The 23731-nt window shown below is 40.0% G+C and overlaps 2 protein-coding genes across 7 annotated transcripts in view; both read left to right on the top strand.

The window, feature by feature from the left end:
- Positions 1 to 23731, top strand: part of LOC115256613 (uncharacterized) — a 289353-nt gene that overhangs the window by 154500 nt on the left and 111122 nt on the right. The gene's annotated exons all lie outside the window — the stretch shown is intronic.
- The window catches only part of LOC109424595 (uncharacterized), a 54809-nt gene that overhangs the window by 8406 nt on the left and 22672 nt on the right, over positions 1 to 23731 (top strand). For 4 of the 5 annotated variants that reach the window (XM_062844542.1, XM_029855100.2, XM_019699765.3 and 1 more), the window contains one exon: positions 16640 to 16716. The exons of the other annotated variant lie outside the window; for it this stretch is intronic. The gene's annotated coding sequence lies outside the window, so the exon portion shown is untranslated. The remainder of the gene's footprint in view (positions 1 to 16639; positions 16717 to 23731) is intronic. 5 annotated transcript variants of the gene reach the window in all.

The following is a 23731-nucleotide window of genomic DNA, read 5'->3' as shown; positions in this document are numbered from 1 at the left end:
AAAGGATATTGATAATGAAATACATATAAAAATAATAATGAAATGTACTGTACCAAAATGAAACAGGATAAGTATCAGTTGTGGATAAAGTAAATAAATATTTTTCTGTGACAAGGATTTTACGTCCTAGATGGTAGGGTACAACAATATTATAGTAACAAAATGTCAATCACTGTATGAGGAGCCAAAAGGGGGTGTGGCGACCCGTAAGTAGAGACACTTACGCGAAATCGGCGGGTTTATAAGAATCTCCTTCCAACAGTATGATCCAACAGGGTGAATAATGAGTTTCACATCACTTGTCAAGCTTCCTGCAGCATGATTTGTCACAAGAAGGGCGCGTCAAATCACCACACGCCGGTTGGCAATCACTCCGTCGTACAGTTACAATTTTAATGATGCCCTGATGCACCCTCCCAACCCCATATAGTTTGATATATGGTCCATAGTATAATTTTTTATGATGAAATATATTACTGAAATAAAGTCTATTCAATATATTCTAATGGCGACATAAAGTGTAAAGAAATTTACTGAAGCGAACTGAAATTAAATATCAATTTGTAGATAATTCGAAAAAGTATTAATCGCTGCCGAGCCCTCTCATTACCTAGATTGTGAGGTAGAGAATTATTAGGATTATAGAACGAAAACGCGACATCTGATATATAATCAATAATGGAAATTAATGTAGTGGAATATAGTAAATGGCATTAAAAGGTGATAAATTATGCATAATGAAATTAGCCTTCAGACTATCGCTGAACGAGGGCCCATATAGCCGAGGCGGTAAACGCACGGGTATTCAGCATGACCATGCTGAGGGTGACGGGTTCGATTCCCGGTCGGTCCAGGATCTTTTCGTAAAGGAAATTTCCTTGACTTCCTTGGGCATAGAATATCTTCGTGCCTGCCACACGATATACGCATGCAAAATGGTCATTGGCAGAGGAAGCTCTCAGTTAATAACTGTGGAAGTGCTCATAGAACACTAAGCTGAGAAGCAGGCTTTGTCCCAATGAGGACGTTACGCCAAGAAGAGAGAGAGAGAGAGAGAGAGAGAGAGAGAGAGAGAGAGAGAGAGAGAGAGAGAGAGAGAGAGAGAGAGAGAGAGAGAGAGAGAGAGACTATCGCTGAACGGGTGTGGCCGGCTCGTAAGTATAGGTGCCCGTAAATATACCTTCGGAATGAAATTTATTTCCTTCCATATGTAAGATCCAACAGGGGCGAATAGTAAAATCTGCAGCACTCGTTAAGATTTCTACGGGATGATTTGTAATCGAGAGTTGAAGAATCTATCTGCAAGGATGTAATAGTGTCTTCCCTTCTTACTCTGGTGGGCAATCCACTTCATTGTCCGGATGTATGTCCAATAATGTCCTGATGCATACTCCCTACAGAACATAGTTATGGGGTTTACATTATAATATAATATGATGATATATAATTTGGTATATTCAATAAACTCTGGTATAAATAATTATGGAAAATCGTTAATTAATGAAATATAGAATGTAAAATAATAAATAAATAAATAAATATACTGTAGCAACATGAAATAAGGTATAAATTTTTAAATGGTAATTTTGTTTTGTCAAAGCATTTTTATCAATTTGTACGTTCAATTAATATATGAATAGGGAAATATAAAATAATGAATTTCAATGTTAATAAATGTCATATACAAACACGGAAACAAAGAGCAAAAAAAAATAAAAAACCAAATGAAAAAAAATTAAAAAAAAGAATAATTAAATTTATGTACTAAATTCTGCTTTCTACAAGAAGGGCACGTAATTCCATTGTAACTGTAAGGATAGAATAATCCATCTACAAAAATTGTTATCGTATCTAAAGTAGCATGAACAAGGGACATAGAATAAAGAACGGTACTCATACCTTATATAGTAAAATTAAATATAATAAATCCAAATTAAATAGCGATAATGAAAAATACCGGACAACAAATATGCCTGTATCTTTTTTTTATGATAGGATAGCTGTAGTGTCGTCAGATTCACTCATCAATAACAAAATAACTAAAATTCAAAGCAATGTACGAGTCCACGCTGGTTCGTCCTGAGAGAGTTGTTTCATCTATATCTAAACAAAAACACTTCTACTGTAATTTTAAATTTTGTAATATTACGCCAAGAAAAACGAGAACGATGTTTTGGACGGCAAAGCTGAAGCATTAAAATGAATTAAAATAAAAGATTTCTCTCATTAAACTACGGTAGGTTGAGATGCATTAGATTGACTTAGATGAATTGCCACCTTATTACTGAAAAATATTTCTTTAATGCAATTTTTAATATGAAGATTATGTAACTCAGATGTTGTGCAAGCAAAGTGGCCATGCCATATTGAAGAATGCTGCTACAATTGGCGATTGAAAGTAGAGGTTATGTCGTGAAAATTTGGAAGTTTGAAAGGGAAATACCAGTTCCCCATCAGTTTAATCATCAATTTTTTGGTAAATTTATCGATAAAATGAATTTTTCTATCCCGATCCCACAATCAATTTTATCTGGAACGACTCAATCATTAAAATACGAAATGGCATTTCACAAAACTTAACCTCACGTTAGGAGGCCAATTGCTCTTTCACAAAAAAATATTGCTGGTTGCTTTGAAAGATGGATTTTTGATGCACTCCATCTATCACACTATTTTTGTGCTCCAGCACGGTTGCCGATATCAATTTTATAAATTACACATTTTATGATCTTTTTCTACAAGAGAAATGCATAAATCTGTATAACTGGCCACCCGGCCATGACTCTGGGTGAGAAAAAAGATAGAAAGCCAAATGCGCGGGTTGTCAGATGGATGAGAATCAAAACATCCAATCGAGAAAGAATCAGGCGAAACACACACCACGTGCTTATTTGTGACATTTCTCGACGTCAAAATGCTGTCAGAGAGCGCGGTTGCACTTATCGTCACACTTTTCAACCGTCACACTTTCATACTGTGCAGTTCGATTTAGTGGGAACTGTGCAATATTACAGCAATAATCATATAAGTACTGGAATCCTGCTTTCATGATGTAGCTGAAAACTAAGATGGTTTATGTTTAAATACTACGATATGAGTATTTGGTTATTTCTATTAAAATAAAAACAATCAGAACAACCTCACCCATTTTTTTTTATCCGCTGGAACGTCCATCCAAATAACCGCTTTGAATCTGTCACCTCCACATATCAGGAACCACTCTACTCTAATTTCAATCGCATTCGTTACCGAGTTTACATCATAAGATTGCCCGTGTAGTTGCCGGCTTAGAATAGCACTACGGACCCCCTGTTCCGGGGGTAAAAGTCCACCAAACAGGGAACCCCAATCCAAGGTGTCAGGCGACCCGTGCTGAGGGATGAATGGTTGAGGGGGTTTAAAACACGCCCGTAACGGAGCCCGTAACGTGGGTAGATCTCCCTTTTGGGTTGCGTTACGGAGTAAGATCTACCAAACTGAACCCTGGTGACATCCTGCTAGTTAAGCTTGGGTAATGCGTTTTGGTAATAAGGATTCATGCACAGCAAAAAAAATCTTGTGATATCACATCATTTTCGCTGCACATCAGTCGCGTCGTAAAAGTGATGTAAACAATTACATCATTTTCATGCAACAAATTAGCCGCCGCAGGCTGAGAGTGGGCCTAGCAATCGTTAGAACCGGATCTATAGATGAATCATATATAAGTAAAATATTGGCATGGATTCGTACACCGATCCGTAGATTGTGAGATCGTAAGTGTGATAATTGTTGGAAAACGATGTAATCGAGTGAAATAACGTTCGAAAAAGAATACATCACCAGAAATTACGCGCCTGGATATTACAAAATTATTTGCTGTGTGGTACAAAGCCCTTGTTACTAGTGAAAGTTTCTAAAACTGCATTTATTTTGCCATACGGATAGTTGAAGACTCGATTTGTCCTCACCGAGACTACACTTGATGTAAGGAAAACAAACATGCTTTGCGTATATAATTGCGTAATAACCTACCAACGACTGATAAGTACTGGTGATACAAGGACTCACGTGAATTCTTATTACCGAACGCATTCTCTAATTTGACAGCGTTTTGCAACTAGCCTAAAGCCCCGGGTTTTTCAATGTTGTCCTGGGACTAAACTAGAAGCAAGACACGGATGAAACCAGAGTTCCGATGCATGGACAAATATCAGTTCTACCGTTTTGTTTTTCTCAGAAATAGAATCGATTATGTGTGATTAAGGGCGCACTTTCGCTAGGATTTATTTCCCTGTGAAAACGGTACTTTTTCATCACATTCGATTAATCGAAACTCTGAGGTAACAAAACAAGATCTGTACAGAAATCGATGCTCCATTGCCTCTCAATTACAATGGAGTAGTACGACATGCACTAAATACTAAGGATACGGGTATTGCCACAAAAGATCTAAATACTGGTCACAGTGGCTCATCCGAACAGAAAAAAAAACATCATAAGATATTTAAACCATTACACTATTATAAGTTAGAATTTTTTTTTTCATCAAAACATTTTTATAATTCGAAAAACGGTTGAACTGGCAGCATTGACAACACACGTGCGTCTCCTAGGTAACGACAGGTTATCGGTTATACTTTCGATATTTGTTAGATAAATTCACAAAAATCAGAGCAGAACTTAATACATCATATAGCAATAATTATTATGATAAAAGGGAATGAGCTCACCGATAAACGTCCATGCAAGTATCCAGTGTGTATCTGTTGCAGCATCTTCTACCAACTACCATCTTCTCCTACATCACACCGCTCCAACTGCACATTAAAATTGACGACGACGAGGCGGCCGATCCGAATGAAAAAAGCGGCGCTTCCACTTGACCTCCAAAATCACACTCATTAATATCCATCCTAATCACAGACAAACAGACATACTACTTAGAATAAATTTGTTTCGAAAACATCGTTAGGCATCACACTAGCACCCTCTATAATGCACAATCCGAAGCACTCATGTGCAGGTGTACTATCCCTCGGCTCGATGTAATGATTTAGCAGGTGACGACTCCCCCGTGGCGTTACCCATTCATGAAAGATGAATAAAGGTTCATGATTGAGTCATTTTATATAAACATTGTTCGGCGTCGCGTTCATTTCTCTTCAAAAGTGAGACGTTATGTAGAAACAGCAGCGCCACCATGACACATGCGAACACAGTCCGAACCACAGTTTATTTTCAAAATGACCGTTAAATCGTGCGACGATTGCGATTTGAGTGGTATGTCTGTTTGTCTGTGTCCGCTGCATAAACTAGTCGAGTAGTGCTTAGTGACTTTATCTACTACCAGTCATCGCATGACCGAAAGGGGCTGTCCATAAACCACGTGGTCATGAGGGGGGGGGTTCGGCCAATGACCATTTTGTATGGACAAATAAAAAATTTTGTATGAACTAATGACCACGCGGGGGGGGGGGGGGGTTGAAAAGTCCCAAAAAAATGACCACGTAGTTTATGGACAGCCCCAAACACGCAATCCCATCTATGGAATAATCGGAAATTGCTGGTGCTTGCTACTGCGGACTGCGGAGCATCACCACCAGAAATGCCATTTTGGCGCACTACAATCCACACACGACGGCAAAGCGAAGTTTTCTCGACCGACGCACACGAATGATCGGAAATTTCTCGAAATAAATTTGACGAATACAATTGCTCATTACTGTTTATAAAATGTAAGTGTCAAATCAAAAACCCCTCCCCTGTTGGAAAACCCCTCCCAGAGACAATTTGTGGCTACGCCACTGATGTGTACTTCAAAACGGTGAGTCGATAAGGAGAGCAGCGTCCAACATAGCTGCGGACCTCACAAGTTCCTACCTCATGCTTCCACGGGTCAAGCAATTACAAAGACCGCCAGCTAGAAGTTGTGTGCTTAGCTGGTAGTGCAGCCTGGGCACTGTTGTCCTTCTGGCTTCAGCTAGATTGAGGACGTACGACCCGAGCGTCTGTTCATCAAGCAGGTGCGGCTCAAGCAGCGTCTGTTCTGGCATCCAGCGGCTGAGTAAGAAACGCTTCACCACGCTCTTGGAGATCCAAGGTGGTAGCCCCAACAGCGTGGTCGTCCCAGTGTTTATTTGTGACGTTAAACAGAACTGACACGATGACCCTCCGGCGAGACAGGAGTGTTGGAGTAGGCCCTATAAGCCACCCGTAAAAATTCCCATTGCGAATTACATAGGAGAAAATACGACTCGATACAATCGGCAAAGACCCACGCGACGAAATAAGGACTACGATTGAAAACATGGAACATGGAATTGCCAGTCACTAGGTTTCACAGGATGTGACAGGATAATTTATATTCAATGAAACAACTATGTTAGAATTTTCTAAAGCCCTAAATCCGGCACTGATGTAACTCTATAAATTTTGAAACCCTTTGAAACGCTTTCGAAACCTCCTCAACCCCCTAAAATGCTATTAAAGCTTTTTTGAAACCCCCCAAATCGCTCGCAAAGTCCCCTAAAACGTCACTTAAACCACACTGGCAACATTTCCATCGTCAACGCTGTAAACGATCATTTAAATAAAATCTGCTAACCTTGGTTGGTATCTTCGTAACCGACGGTGCGCGCATCGTTTCTCTTCGCGATTGACGTTTCACACTAGCGCCTTCTGTTGGGGATGCTGTACAATGCAGTGTTTCGTGAAACATGTTCACCAGGTGGTGTATACGGTGTATACACCATATAAGCGTAATCTGGGCGATGGAATTTTAAGATTTTTTTAAGTGTTACATCTGTTTGGCTGTGCTTAAACGCCCCAGAACCCCCTAAAAATCTCTGATATCTCCCTGAAGTCCTTTGAAACGCCTCGAAAGAATTTATGCATTTCTTTCAGTAGCGCTATGTTGTGGGGAAAAGCAACTGACAGAAAATTTCAAGTGCCTAAGCTTGGAATCAAACCCATGACCAATCGCTTATGCAGCGAACGTGTGATCAATTACGTCGCGGGCCCCAGCCCATTTTATGTTTCAGATTTTCTATAGAACAATCCAACTGCGATCAAGAATATCTCCTTCATCCTCAAAATGGCAATGCTAACCGATTCACGAAAAGGTAACATTAAAATTACAAATCACAAGACAAAAAAGCAACAAATTAAGCAGACAGTTGATTCGCGGCAGCAGCAGCAGTCTTTTGATCATTTCATTTGATCATTTCATTTCAAACATGTTTTGAAAAAATACTTGTTTGCAGTTTTGCTACAGGGTATATTTAAATATACTATATTAACAATATAGGTCACTTCGTGTTTTCACATACAACGACATGGAGACGCCGTTTACGAATGATTACAGCACCACCTGTTGTCAGAAAAAGTCAATAATTGTATTTTGATCAAATTTTGTTTACCGTGTAAGGTGACATTTCTGAAAAAGATGTTAGGGGTGTCAAAGTTTTCTGTTCCAAAAAATCGATTAATAAATAATCGATTTACAATATACACAAACAAAATAATGTTGCGCATTTAGTTCACCACTGCCTCTCACCCCAGTCGGTCTAGGTTCAATCCTAGTCGACGCCGTCGGTATTTCTGAGACAAAAATATCTGATCACGCCTTCCCTCGGATAGGAAGTAAAGCTGTAGGTTCCGGCCCATGTGTTGATGGGTTCGATATGCAGGGTGTCAGGTGTGTGTGGATGTCTCCCTGACCGTCCGTGTTTAGGCTTAGTACCAGAAATAGGCGGACGTTAAACTAGAGCTGATGCCGAACGGTGTCGGCTCGCCAGAAATAAGAAGAAGAAGAAGAAGAAGTTCACCACTGGACGGCGCACTCAGTCTTTATAAGTGCGAAAACGTTAATAAAAGTCTTTATAAGTGCGAAAACGTTAATGCATCAAATCCAGTTGATATAGCTGAATAAGTGCTCTGAACACACCGAGTTGATTTGTTTCAATCGCGCACTTTAATTTACGTTTTCACACTCATGAAAACTCGTGCGATAGTCCAGTGGTAAACTAAATGCGCTATATTTCATAAGATGACATCTACGAATACATCTGTAGAAAAATTTGAATGCTTCCTTATTAACGCTACCGAAATCGTTTCACTTCGAAATTTAAAATTTTCACCCTCAAAATTAACTTATATTTTGCCCTGGTGGTTACTATTTTTCTTTGACAATGGCTTTTAATATCATCTTTCTTAATGTCCATGTTGACATATATACATCGGATTGGATAGCTTACAAAAATCCGGAAGATCACTAACCAAATGCACGTCAAATTTCTTGTGGCAGAGTGCAAGACATTGAATCCAAGGGTGCACTAGCTAATGGACAGATGCACGAAATTTCAACGTTTGAGCGTTCCGTGCTTACAAAAAATGAGCTCCGGGACCAGACCTGAGAATAGAACCCGTCAGATTTAATTTCGATTAATTTTGTTGTTCTTCCGAAGTGAACTGTGAGTTTATTCGAATACTGGTTGTTTTATTCCGGACTAATCGGTTTCCTTTGTTGTTGAATGTGTGAACATCGTGTTGTCAAAGATTGAACATTTACACGATCGTCGCGAAATCCTTCAAAGCTCATTATTTTTAAATATACAGTCATGGGTTTGTGAGTGAACTTCAGTTAGTAAAAATATTCTAACGAATTCGCCTGCTGCAGAGTGATAATCCTCCATAAATTTAGTCAGGCATTCCTTCAGATGTTCCTTCTGAATTCCTTCTGATTTTCCAACGGACGTTCCTTCTCAGTTTGCTCTTTTCCGTTGCTAACCGGAAAAATCCGTTGTTGTTTATCCGCTGCTAACCGTCGTTAATCGCGTCTAACTGCACCTGCGGCTCAGTTAGCAGCGGTTAGCAACGGTTAGGCACGGATGTATACGGATTTTCCGATTAGAAAAGGATATGTCATTCCCCTTGGTTTCCTTCTAGTTTTTTTTTTCTGAGATTCATTCAGGAGCTCTTTGTGAAATTCCTCCTGGAGTGCCTTCAGAGATTGATTTAATTTTTTTTCTTAAATTTCTCCACAGGTTCCTTCGAGGTACTCCCAGGAATTCCTACTGAAATTATTCCAGGAATTTCTTCTGATGTTCCTTCAAGAATTAATTCTAGGAATCCTCAAGAATTCTCTTCTAGGATTCGTCAAGAAGTTCCTTATAGGATTTTCTTATAGGAGTTTCTTGGAGTTTTTTCTTGGATTTCTGCAGAAGCTCAGCTCCTTCAATGATTCCCTCAGCAGTTTTTTTACGAATACCTCCCGGAGTTCCTTCTGGAATTCCTCCAAAATTTTCCAAGAACGACCAGGAGTTGTTTTAAGGATTTATCCAAGAGTTCCTTAAAAAAATCCTCCATCTGGGAATTTCAACCGGGATTTCTACGAGTATTCCTCCAAAAATTCTTTGTGGAAATCACTCCGTCCTTTTAGGATTTCCACCGAGTCGTCTGGGATTTTTCAAGGAATTTCTTTTGAAATTTCGTAGAAACTCCGAAGTGACTTTGTAAATCTCCAACGCGATTTTATACGCGATAATATTTTTCGAGGGATCTTTCCAGGATTCCTTCAGAAGTTCCCTCTTTGAAGTATCAGAAATCCTCCGGGAATTATTTTTGTGATTCCTTCCGAGACTTCTATAAATTTGGAATGTTTCCAGAAGTACATTTTTCCTAGATTCACAGAAGAAATAAGTGAATACTAGATTTGTAGTAATGAGTTGTTTTTTTGTATGGTGAGATGCTAAACTCTCCGTTTCTGCATTGAAACGGTGCAAACTCATGGGTATTATAGATAGTAGAGTAACAGTTTACTCTACTATCTATAATGGGTATTATGATTCTCAGCCTAGTTTGATGCTGCTTGAGCGAAACATTGGGGAAATATGTTGTTGGAGTTGCATAAATGAGAATACAACAACACAGTTACCCAAAGTTTTGCTCAAACAGCATCAAATCACACAAGCAGTCATAAAACCCTTGTTTTTTTTTTTTTTGTTATCATTATTGCAGTTACCGTTTAATTGCAGTAACGGAGAATTTACTTTCTCATTATACAAATCATTATACTACAAAATCTAGTACTTCACTGATTGCATTTTATTCATGAAGATATGTAATCCCAGATTTAAAAAAATGTTGGACGAACGCTGGAACGCTTTCCCTGAGCAATTCCGAAGGAGTTCCTAAAAAAAACTCCAGAATAATTTCTAGGAGGAATCCCCCAAGAGCTTCAGGAGGAATCTTGGAGAAAAGAAATCCAGGGTGCAATTCTTAAAGGGATCTCTTGTGCAATTCTTAAAGGAAATTCTTGTGTAATTTCCGGAGAAAATACCGTTCATAACTCGCTAATGGAAAGTTCGATTTGGGTCGTCTGTGTTTTAGTCTGTTATGAACGTTTATTGGTTCAAATTTACTTCTCATCTGCAACTTCGCATTCGCACGAGTCGCGACTTCGATTTGGTGCTGCGACGATAATATACACCAGAAATTGTTCAAGAAGAGAGAATAAAATTTGTTCTTATTTGAGTAGTTCAAAAAAAATCGATTAATGTTTAATCGATTTTTTCAGAAGAAATGGGCATCCCCACCATGCAATGACAGTTCGACAGAATAAACGTCATTCGGATAGCGCATGCATTTAGTGTGTAGTAGTACCTCTTCTGACGCTTGGTGGCGCCACATTCACTAAAAAGGTGTCGCCAAAAAATCGTAAGAGTGACCTATATTGTTAATATAGTATATTTGGTATATTCCCAAATCCTGGCGGGATATTACTGTGAAGTTTATTCCGAAAGTGGGTCGTGCGTCGTATGAAGAAGCAAAGAGTTTCAGACCTATCAGTTTGACCTCTTTTCTTCTGAAATGCTTAGAACGCATAGTCGATCATCACATCCGTGATGTTCATCTGGCCAATGTGCCTCTTCATGTGAACCAACATGCTTACCAATCTGGAAAGTCCACTGTGACTCTTTTACACAAAGTTGTTTACGATATCGAGAAAGCATTCGCTCAAAAGCAATCCTGCTTGGGTGTTTTCTTAGATATTGAGGGTGCCTTTGACAACGTGCCTTTTGATGCCATATAGGAAGCCGCACGGAGTCATGGTATATCTCCAATATATCTCCAATGATTTCCAATTGGATTCGCCAAATGCTCAAAAGCCGACATCTCTTCTCGACATTGCGTCAAGCGGCGATTAGGAAATTGAGTGTTTGTGGATGCCCCCAAGGGGGAGTCTTATCACCACTTTTATGGAATCTCGTAGCAGATACGCTATTGAGGCAACTCAATAATAGCGGTTTTCCTACTTATGGTTTTGCCGACGACTACCTAACATTGTTAGTCATTATGTGCATCAGCACCCTTTTCGGCCTGATGCAAAACGCTCTTCAGGTAGTTGAGGGTTGGTGTCGCCAATATGGCCTTTCGGTAAATCCGAGAAAAACATCTATTGTTCTTTTCACGGAAAAGCGAAACCGTAATGGTATTCGAACTTTACGTCTCTTTGATTCTGAAATCAAAGTGACTGAACAGGTAAAGTACGTTGGAGTCATTCTTGATTCCAAGCTTTCCTGGACACCTCATGTTGAGTTCAGAATCAAGAAAGCTTGTATGGCCTTCGGGCAATGCCGGCGAACCTTTGGTACAACTTGGGGTTCAAAACCCAAGTATATCAAATGGATCTACACAACTGTTGTTCGGCCAATATTGGCCTATGGATGTCTTGTGTGGTGGCAAAAGGGCGAAGTGAGAACGGTCCAATCAAAGTTAGGCCATCTCCAAAGGATGTGCTTAATGGCGATGTCTGAAGCGTTCTCTTCAACTCCCACGGCAGCGCTCGAAGTTCTCTTTGACGTTGCCCCACTACACATTCATCTCAAACAAGAAGCACTTTCTTGCACTTACCGCCTATGGGTACTCGGTTTATTAGAGGAAACTCCTGTGAACCGCAGTTCAACACACACTTCGTTGTTTCCACTTTTGGTGAATTGGGACAAAGTTGTCCTTGCTCCAAGTGATCTTACAATTGCTTGTAATTTTCCATATAGGACATTTTCTACGAAATTCCCTTCCCGGGAAGAGTGGACATCTGGTTATCTGGAAAGAAGTATTTCAGACGGCATCGTATGTTACACTGATGGCTCCCTTCTCGAAGGTCGAGCAGGTGCTGGTGTTTATTCTCGTGAGCTAAGGCTGTATCAGTCTTATTCACTTGGCAGACACTGCACCGTTTTTCAGGCCGAAATCTTTGTTCTTATGTGCGGAATGCAATCAGCACTTCAGCAGCACGTAATGGGCAAAGTAATATGCTTCTGTTCAGATAGCCAGGCTGCTCTTAAAGCACTTGCTTCGGCCAACTCCAGGTCGAAGATAGTTATCGCTTGTCGAACTCAAATCGAGGAGCTGAATTCAGCAAACGCTGTTCACCTTGTATGCGTACCTGGCCATTCTTCCATCGCTGGAAATGAATTGGCTGATGAGTTAGCTCGCACTGGAGCATCACATGACTTCATTGGCCCTGAGCCAGCTATTCCGATATCGAAGTGTTGGGTAAAGCTTCAGATTGACACCTGGGCTGCCACTCAGCACAAACAATACTGGAATAGTTTGGAGTCATGTCGTCAAACAAAATTGTATTGTACTGAGCGATCTCTAGGGGTGGCAAAGTATCTGTCAAAGCAGAATTGCAGCATGCTGGTCAAAGCATTGACTGGCCACTGCCGACTCAGTTATCACATGACGAATATTCAGCAAGCTGATTCATTTGCATGTGATAGCTGTGAATCCGATTATGGAACTTCGTATCATTTGATATGTAACTGTCCAGTTTTTGCGCAATTGCGATTCCGAGTACTCGGGAAACTGTGACTGAAACTGACTTCAGAAACCTGAATCTTCAGGACGTTCTGTTGTTCTTGATCCGCTGTGGTAAAGAGCTATAGGCTCTCTTTACGCTTTATGCATTATCACAGTGCCCTTCTCAGGGCGCTGTTCGAACCCATTATGGCACGCTTGTGCGTTATTACAGTGTCCTTTTCAGGACGCTATGTGAACCCATTGTGGTACGCTTTTGCGAGTATGACGATCCTATTCCCTTACCTGTCCTTTCCCATGCCCTATCCTTTTACCTTCCCTTCTCCGCCAGGTAAATGATAAATAGGCTCGTGTTCATGGCGATGACACAAATTTCCCGAATGGAGGAGAACGAGCCTCTAGAGCCGACCTACTGATACCTGATACCTGATAGGGGCAGGACAGATAAAGTGAGAGCAACTCTGTTATCGAAGTGTTGCTCAGAATTCCTCTGGATAGCTCTAGATCACTCTGGTTTTCCCGAAGTGTTGCCTGATAGCAGTGAAAAATCGAGCAGTCTTGCTCGATTTTCCGCTCATGTACTACCAAAATGTTGGTATTTCCCTATTTGGTTGTACGCAGAAAAGCAAATATTTTGTTTATTTTGTCGCAACTCGATTGAAATAGTTTTTTTTTTTAATTCTAATTCCCGCCTATTGGGCTTTTTGCAGTTATGAGGATTTTTTTAGCCTATCTTGATGCCAGGGAAATTCCTTCTCTGAATCGCCCAAGGAACCGTTTTTCTTCGGACGGGGGGAAGCAGCTGGGAAGAAATGACAATTCAAATGGCAGTCTCAATAGAAAGTTTCTGTCGGGAATCACTCGAGAACATTCTTGAGCGATTCCCTTCGAACACGAATCTGGGCTTATCTAAGCACCAGAGATGCCAGACATACAGATTTTTCTGTATTATACAGATTTTATAGGTCGATACAGACAGGATACAGGGTACAGAAAAAATACAGATCGCAAGAATATGATACAGTAATCAATAGTAGGATGTATTGAATGTTAAATGAGGTTGATTGATTATTAAACGCAGTCGTACCTCATTCTGCAGAAGTATATAACCTAGAAAAAAAAATCCTTATCAAACCTCATTTTTCGTAAAGACAAAAAAAAAATGTATAGGGTAAGAAATCAAAATTTGAACTAGTCAAAATGTAATTTTAATTTGAACTATTTTGAAATTCATTAAAACGACGTACTTTTTGAGCACATATTGTCCCGAAAAAGATTTTAAACAGCTTTTCGTAATATAATCTGATAACATAAACTTCAAAAGCATTGAAAAAAGCGTTTTTGCAATTATATGACATAAGATTGAACTTTTCAATCACCGAAATTGTGCCGAAATGGCCTACTTTTCTTCACTAGTGTAAGAGTGCCGAAAAGTAGTACTTTTCAGCACCTTTAAGGGTGCCGAAAAGTAGTACTTTTCGGCACTTTTGCAAGGGTACACTTTTCACAGGTTTTTCCGAAACACTAATGGCCGTCTGTAGTTTTTTACCGATTCGATGGCTGCTTCTATGTCTGTTTGGCAGACCGAATCTGATTAGAAGCGATTTTAATTCTGATTTGGTCAGCCAAACAGACGTAGAGTGAGAACCAGCAGCGTTTTTGACGCAACTCCGAGAACTTGTGATACTTGTGAAACACAGCCTACCTGATTGAAAAAGGGTTTGTGCGCATGGATGCTTGCACGTGGTTTCTCTCTTGAAGCATGTGTGGCAGTCATAAATGATCGTACTCAATGGTATTTTTTTATAATTGCAAAAAATGTTGTATGCAACTCGTTGCAAAACTTGATTTTTTCAGCACTCGTCGTATTTATCCAACTCGGCAAGCCTCGTTGGATAAATGTACGACTCGTGCTGAAAAAATCATCATTTTGCAACTTGTTGCATAAATAACTATTTTGCCATCGAAAATAAGCAATTGAAAAATCACTGTGATTTTCACCTATTTCCCCCCAGAGAAAGCACATTTTCGGTGCACCCATACAGGCCAAGCATTGCATAACACCGAAGACGGCTAATAACAAGACACACAGCTCCCACCCTGTCGCAGGCGACATGGTTGAAACGCCCTCAACGATTCACAGGAACATTAAAACATGATTGTGTGCGTGTGCATGCTAATACGTACACGGGAATTGTAGCATCGCTCGCACACTCATTCATGATGTTATTCCCTGAAGTCGTTCGCGGCGCTAGTGTGCTTGTAGCTCCCAAAGTATATAAAGCAAGAGGGTAGATGTCTGTCTTGTTATTAGCCGTCTTCGATAACACGCAACAAGTGAATACATCAAATGAAAGCATATTTATCGTAGAATCGACCAACCGAATAATATTCCGCATTATTTGTCATAAATTTATCAAATCAAGAAATCAAATAAGAATCATTTAATTCTTACTTGGAGAATGTTGGCTTAAGTTGAACCATTTATAATCTAAATTTGAACTAGTAAACGGGGGCGAGCTTCCAGTATTGGCCAATAGACTGCGCTAGTGGTTGCTTTGTTTACTCTTGGGGGATGAAAAATTCCAAATTTAGTTTCCAAATTCCTAAAGAATTTCGAACATTCTGAGTTGAGATTCCACTGCCTAATGATAAATAGGTATGAGAATTAGCAGATTCATGTGATTTTTAGTTGTTTAGCATGGAATTGGCTGTTTTATGAGTTGCTCGAGCTGCTGCCGCCAGTAGTTCAAATTACGATTAAAATTGGTTCAAATTATGATTACGATGGTTCAAATTAAGATTAAAATCATTGTTGATGAAAAATCGAATATTTCAATGAAATTCGGTGCAAATGCAAACTTTTTACCATTTAACAGAAAGCTTATTCCCGTGGCTTTCACGTACATGAAATTTTGCCGTAGTAAATTATTTCCATGTGGGAGAAAAAATCACTTAAAATTTGCACTGCTGAAGAAAGCCGCAATTTGGTTCAAAGTTTGATTACCTACCCTACAACTCGTTGCAAAAATATTTTTTTTTAGCACTCTTCGAATTCATTCAACTCTGAAAGCCTCGTGCTGAACAAACAATCATTTCACAACATACATATTGCATAAAAAACAATATTGCGACTTGTAACATGATTCAATAACGGTTGATGCCGCGATAAGGCGTGCATCAGATGCTTTCATTGTCTCTGTGATACGATCAAAAAGAACAACACAACCAAATACCTCGCTGATTATGTACAGCGCGCGGTACGCGATAGCTGAATAACAGCTCTTTTAGCTATTTTTTGAAATCAAGCTTAAGTGTGGTCTATTCATCCATTGTACAGCAAAAAAGTTTGTTGGGACCCAATGACCAATTTTTTTTTATAGGGGGCTGAAGGTTTCTAGAATAAAAAATACATTAGAAAAACCGAACGTTGTATTGTAACAGTACTACAGGGGATACTCAAAATAACTGGGACAGGTAAAATTTTCACTTTTCAAAAAATGTTCAACTCGCTGTAACTTTTCGAAAAGGGCATCAAATATTCTCAAATTTTTACTGCAAGCTCATCAACTAGTTGTGTATCAGTGGTTCAAATTTGGAAAGTTACGGCAGGAATTATTTGAATGGCGAATCGCATCTTAACTCAAATCTCCAGACGTTTATTTAAAAGAAAATATATTTAGTGTCGACATCATGGTGGTCAACTTACAGGCAGCCAGATATGAAAATCGGCTAATATTTCATTTGCATTTGTATTATGATTGTACTGAAATACATAGTACATATTGCGAATAAAACCGAATAAATTGATTAACATTATCCTTTTATTCCTTAGATTATTTTGCAGTGGAGTCGATACAGCCCGGGCAGTGAGATCACCATCATCAAAGAGGAATTCCTGACACACTGACCGTAAGTATTTCTCAATGATGTCATAGATATATTTAAATTCAGAAGTACTGACCATATTCTGTGTCAGCTCTCGGATGTAGTATAGCTTTGGATAGTCTGAGTATAGCCTTAAAGCTAGTCCCTTTCTTTTTGGTTCCGTCACAGACAATTTTGTCCAATCAATGTTTTTAGTATAAGTTAGCTAATAATTTAGTTTAAATATCCTTACTTTCTCCTTCGCAATTTTAACTTTTTTTTAAACGAAAAAAATTGATAAATAATAGTGACGACCCCTATTCGCTAGACAAGTGCTTTTCCAACTAAGCTACCGAGCCAATTAATGACACGACATTTTAGTTGTCATAAAGTAATTAAAATCTCATCGATCATGTTTCATCATTCCCAACTTGCAAATATATCCATCTCTTATGATCATTAGAGTGGGTCATCGTTTATATGGAAAAATGAAAAAATCAATGGTATCCCATCAGATCAAAGCTCTTTTAATCCCATTCCAGGACCCAAATAAGTGTGCAAAATTTGGGCACGATCGGTTATGTCTACGTTTTGCGCCTCGCGTTTGAAGTTTGTATGGGATTTTACATGGGAAAACACACTTTTTTGCATTTCTTTCATGACAAGCTCAAATTTTTCTTAAATCATGAAACCGCTAAAGTGAAAACATAGCCTAGGGTGTTCTGATAAACTTTGTCGAAGACCGCGAAGTGCCCTACACTGAACGAAAACCCCATCCCGAAATCGACTGATTTGTCCGACCATGCAGTCCAAGTTACCAAAATCGTGTTTTCGAATGACGAATCAGTCATCCTCAAAAACGGATGACGATCATCTTATTCGCGTATGAGTCGACGCACGCTATTGTAGGGTATGAACATATCTATTTTGAGTAGAATAGATTGACTGTGTAAGGAACAGTGTTACCTGGATAGAACAATCTTGACGTGTGGGAGAAAAGAGGAAGAACGGGAGAGTTGTTGTGCGGAAGGAAAAGAAACCGGACGGTGTGAACGGAGTGGTCTCGCGAAATAAAGATTAAAGTGGAAAAACGTATTGTAGCTGATTTGTTTTACTGTGAAATAATATCTACATCTGGCGACGAGCGATAGAGGAATTGGAAGGTAAATATTTACTGAAAATTTGTGTAATATAGCAGTTTTAGTTGTGGTGGGGAGTCTGAAAAAAAAAACTGAACGCGAAGGCAAAATGGCTGGCTGCCTTGTGTGGAATTTATTTTGTGCTGAGGAGGAAAAAGGAAAAGAAGCGAAGACGGGTTTCGTGCTGCTGAAATCCTGACATGCAAACAGTGACATACGTAGGTAGTGAAATTATTCAGGGTGCACAATTGAAAAGTGAATAACAAGGTGAAGATTTTGATTTGCTCAGGTTCCATTCTGAAGCAAAATAAATTTCTGCAGCTAGGGGGCTGGAAATTTGGCAAATTGCTAGATTCTTCATTATTTTTTACCTGCAGCCATGCCGTTGGGAACGGATGACAGACGAAAAAAAAGTTTCTGCAACTAGGGGGCTGGAAACGGATATTGCTAAATGATAGATGTTATCAAAAGTTTCTGCAGCTGGGGGGCTGGAAGCGGATTGCATAATGATGAAAATTATAAATTGTTTCTGCAGCTAGGGGGCTGAGAACGATAAGTAGATATGCAATACGTTCGACAAAAATTTCTGCAGCTAGGGGGCTGGAAATAGTTTTGAAGATAATGAAATTGAATGTTTTTGCAGCTAGGGGGGCTGAAAGGATTATTTGTGTGAAATATTTAAGATCGATGATAGTGTTTTCAGCTAGGGGCTGGATGCTTTGGGATTCGTTTAACTAATGCCGTTTTTCTTTATTATCCAGTTCCAACCTGGGTTGGAACTGGATCAGATCACAGTTTCAACCCCAACCCGATTTCGGTTTCGCTTGTACTAAAGTTTGTTTGACGTTGTTTGTTTACACATTTTCCGCCAATCCAGTTCCAACCCAGGTTAAAAAAGAAAAACGGCATAAGAAAGCTTAAAATCAAAGATTGGAAAATGCATAATTGGTAGATAGATGTTCATAATGACACTACAGTGCACTGGGATTAATAAAAATGTTTTTTGTAATTACGTTGCGAAAAGTCTCACTTTTCCATCAGAGAAAATGCCGTGAAAAGGCCTACTTTTCCACACTTGAACAACAGTGCCGAAAAGTACTACTTTTCGGCACTCTTAAGTGTGCCGAAAAGTAGTACTTTTCGGCACTGTTGTTTGTATGGCCAATTTGATTTTTTTTGCACTCTTTTGCACTACAAACTAAGTGTATTTGCCGGAAGTGTATTTCTTTTATGCTCAGGCACGTTCGCAGCTCATTTCTGGTATTATTTCTTGCGGAATTTGAAGGCTAAGTGCCAGACCGAACTGGGCAGGAGCTTGAAAATTTGTGACAGTCATCTCGGTCTGTCCTGATCTACCGGCCTACTGAAACGCCTACTTGATTGGATAATAGGCTAAAACACGTGGAAGCCCGCCTGCCTGTTGTCCCAGAATGTGTTTGTGTAGCAAATGAAGGTGGTATTCGATGGGTGTTTTTCGTAATTACAAAAAACTTTGTATGCAACTCGTTGCAAAACTCGATTTTTTCAACACTCGTTGTATTTATCCAACTCGGCAAGCCTCGTTGGATAAATGTACAACTCGTGCTGAAAAAATCATCATTTTGCAACTTGTTGCATAAATAACTATTCTAGCCTCGACTTGTGTTTTATTTGATCAGTGAGTGCTTGGGCCAATTTGTTTTTTACAATATGCTTTAATCGCATGATCATTACCGAGATCATCGCATGATTTATTTTAATCTGAGATGGAACAATGTCTGTTCTTGTTCGTTTCAGATGGAGGGAAGTCGACCCTTGCCAATGTTCAGATGTGAACAGATTGAGAATGGGAAATTAGCCAAAGAGTGGCTCGAATGGAAGGGTGCGCTTGAGATTTATTTCGAATCGTACCAAATCACTGACCAAAGGCTGAAGCGTTCGAAGATGTTACATTTGGGGGGCCCTCAACTCCAAAAGGTTTTCAGGAGTCTTGACGGGACTGAAAATTTCCCTATTGTGCTTTTGGAAAAACCCTGGTACGACGTGGCAGTAGAACGGCTGGATGCTTATTTTAAGCCACGTAGACAAGATGTGCTGGAACGATACAAGCTGCGGAATATGAAACAAGGTACAAATGAGCGGTTCTCGCATTTCGTTCTACGCCTTCGACAGCAACTGCTAGATTGCGGACTAGAAAAGTACCCCCAAGATTTCAGAACCAGTGTGGAAGAAATGATGCTGATTGACGTAATCGTGGAGGGATGTACCTCTCCAGAATTACGCCGCAAAATTCTGGAAAAGGATCAATGTCTTTCCGACATCGAAGCGCTGGGTAATTCGATGGAAAGTGTAAGGGCTCAGGAACAGGAGATGACCAAGCACCCTCGTGACAGCACCGGAGAAGTCGAAGTTCGTAAAGTTGATAAGTTTTCGGTTGGGCGAGCTGATCGGAAGCAAGAACGGATCGTTAAGCGCTTTGTTGGCAGGCCTTCTCCGTATGGAACGGTTTCGAAAGTTGTTTGTTATGCATGTGGCAAGTCCGGTCATATCTCCAGGGATACGGCATGCCCTGCTAAGGGACAGAAATGCCGTAGATGCCAAACACTTGGTCATTTTGAGAAAGCTTGTCGTAAGCGGTCGTCTACTTCTCAAAACAACTTTGTAGCGAGGAAAATCTGTGCCGTAAGCAACGAGTCAGCTTCCATCTCTACTGAAAAGGACATCTCAACTGACGAGGTTGAACAGAAGGTCTACTATACGTTTCATACTGGAAACGAGGCAAATTTGATGCAATGTGAGGTCGGCGGAGTTTCCATTGAAATGATCATTGATTCCGGATCGGATGTAAACCTAATCTCGGCTGGAACGTGGGAAACAATGAAGGCTCAACGTGTCGTTCTTCAGAGATGCACTAAAGGCGGTAACAAGATTCTGAAGGCTTATGGAACCGACAAGCCGCTGGAGATACTTGGTTCTTTTGAAGCCGTCGTAAAATTAGGACGACGTTCAGCCTCCGCGGAGTTTTTCGTCATCAAAACTGGGCAGCGGAATATACTCGGCGACACAACTTCCAAGCAGCTCGGCGTGTTGAGAGTAGGTGTTGATGTAAACCAAGTTCATCATAGTTCTCCCATTCCGTTTCCAAAAATTAAGGGAGTACAGGTTCGAATCAAGATGGATCCAACAGCAGTACCAGTTTTTCAGCCGCTGAGGAGAATCCCGATTCCGCTAGAAGACGCCGTGAACAGAAAGTTAGACGAACTTCTCGCGAAGGATATTATTGAGCCGAAGAAAGGTCCAGCAACATGGGTGTCCCCGCTGGTTGTTGCGAAGAAAGCCAATGGAGAAATCCGATTGTGCGTAGACTTACGACGAGTTAATCAGGCCGTGATCAGGGAACGTCACCCTATGCCAATTATTGAGGACGTCTTGACGAAAATTGGAAGAGGGAACGTCTGGAGCACACTTGATATCAAGGACGCTTTCTTTTTGCTAGAGCTGGATGAGGAATCAAGAAGTGTCACAACTTTCATCTCGCATCGGGGCTTGTACCAGTTCAAACGCCTCCCTTTTGGACTGGTTTCAGCACCTGAGATGTTTCAACGTACCATGGATGGCATCTTGGCGGACTGCGAAGGTGCCTATTGGTACCTGGACGACGTTGGCGTGGAAGGAAGCACTGTCGAAGAACACGACACACGTTTGTCTAAGGTATAAAACTTATCTCGTGTTCGTTTTTTGGGTATATGAATAGAGAGAAATACTTCAGAACTACTAATTTTATTGTTTTATTTATTTGGTTGTTTGATTCTAGGTACTGCAAAAGTTGAGCGAGCATGGGGTGGTTTTGAATCAAGACAAATGTAAGATTCGTACCGATGATTTTCAATTTTTGGGTTATCGTATCAATTCTAGAGGTATCCTTCCCTCCGCGGAAAAGCAAAACGCAGTTGCGACGTTCCGCCGACCCACTAATGAATGTGAGGTGCGAAGCTTCCTGGGCCTGGCAAATTATATGGGTAAATTTGTTCCTGATTTGGCGACCGTTGACGAGCCTCTTCGAAGTCTTATTCGAAAAGGTTCAAAATTTCACTGGGGAGAGAAGGAAGAAGAAGCTTTTAACCAAATCAAAACCAGTATTGCAAACGCGCCTTGCCTAGGATTCTTCAAACCTGAAGATGAAACATCTGTTATGGCGGACGCGAGCCCTTATGCCTTGGGAGCTGTTCTGCTGCAGACGAATGATAACAATGAAACTCGAGTAGTCTGTTTTGCATCCAAGTCTCTAACAGACACGGAAAGACGATATTGCCAGACCGAAAAAGAGGCACTTGCTTTGGTCTGGAGCGTTGAAAAGTTTCAAAGTTTTTTGATCGGTAGGGAATTCAACTTACTAACGGACTGTAAGGCACTGACTTTCCTTTTTACTCCAACATCTCGTCCATGCGCTCGTATCGAACGTTGGGTACTACGGTTGCAAGGTTTTCAATATAAGGTTTTACACATCCCCGGAAACTCAAACGTGGCAGACGTACTTTCACGGCTTTCAACCGTGCCACCCAAACCATTTGATGAAGGCGAAGAGTTAATGGTGCGTGAAGTGGTCAACTCAGCTGTAACTGCAGTCGCCCTGAAATGGGACGATTTACACGGAAAAAAATCCATTCCCAAGACCATGAATATGACTCATAGTTTCCCGATATTTTTATGATTTTATGTTATAAATATACACCATGATTAAATTTTATGATCTTATGATTGATTTCACCATAACGCTATGCACCCGTTATTGTTTTGGCTTTCGACGACCAAAAATGGAAAATATAATCATGAAGCTATGATTAAATAAGCTGGGATCATGAGTAGCATTCATGAAGCCAAGAATAATGTTCATAAACCTGGATGCAGATCTTGATGCTTTACCACCAGATTCATAAAATTATGGTTTGGGGAGGTAGAACCATGCATAGAATTCATGGAATCAAAAAATACTTTTATGATTCCGTCGTCGTCGGACCTCAATGTTTCTCAGTCAAATTCATAAAATCATGGTTGAGGGAGATGGAACCATGCATGGAATTCATGGAATTAAGAATTACTTTTATGATTCCGTCGTCGTCGGACCTCAATGTTTCTCAGTCAAATTCATAAAATCATGGTTGAGGGAAATGGAACCATGCATAGAATTCATGGAATTAAGAATTACTTTTATGATTCCGTCGTCGTCGGACCTATATGCTTCTCTAGTCAAATTCATAAAATCATGGTTGAGGGAGATGGAACCATGCATAGAATTCATGGAATTAAGAATTACTTTTATGATTCCGTCGTCGTCGGACCTCAATGTTTCTCAGTCAAATTCATAAAATCATGGTTGAGGGAGATGGAACCATGCATAGAATTCATGGAATTAAGAATTACTTTTATGATTCCGTCGTCGTCGGACCTCAATGTTTCTCAGTCAAATTCATAAAATCGTGGTTGAGGGAGATGGAACCATGCATAGAATTCATGGAATTAAGAATTACTTTTATGAATCCGTCATCGTCGGACCTCAATGCTTCTCAGTCAAATTCATAAAATCATGGTTGAGGGAAATGGAACCATGCATAGAATTCATGGAATTAAGAATTACTTTTATGATTCCGTCGTCGTCGGACCTCAATGTTTCTCAGTCAAATTCATAAAATCGTGGTTGAGGGAGATGGAACCATGCATAGAATTCATGGAATTAGGAATTACTTTTATGATTCCGTCGTCGTCGGACCTCAATGCTTCTCAGTCAAATTCATAAAATCATGGTTGAGGGAAATGGAACCATGCATAGAATTCATGGAATTAAGAATTACTTTTATGATTCCGTCGTCGTCGGACCTCAATGTTTCTCAGTCAAATTCATAAAATCGTGGTTGAGGGAGATGGAACCATGCATAGAATTCATG

The sequence above is a fragment of the Aedes albopictus genome, chromosome 1 (assembly GCF_035046485.1).
Source record: "Aedes albopictus strain Foshan chromosome 1, AalbF5, whole genome shotgun sequence".
Lineage (NCBI taxonomy): Eukaryota > Metazoa > Arthropoda > Insecta > Diptera > Culicidae > Aedes > Aedes albopictus.
The sequence above is the reverse complement of the archived record's forward strand: the minus strand, read 5'-3'. Positions and strand labels throughout refer to the sequence as shown.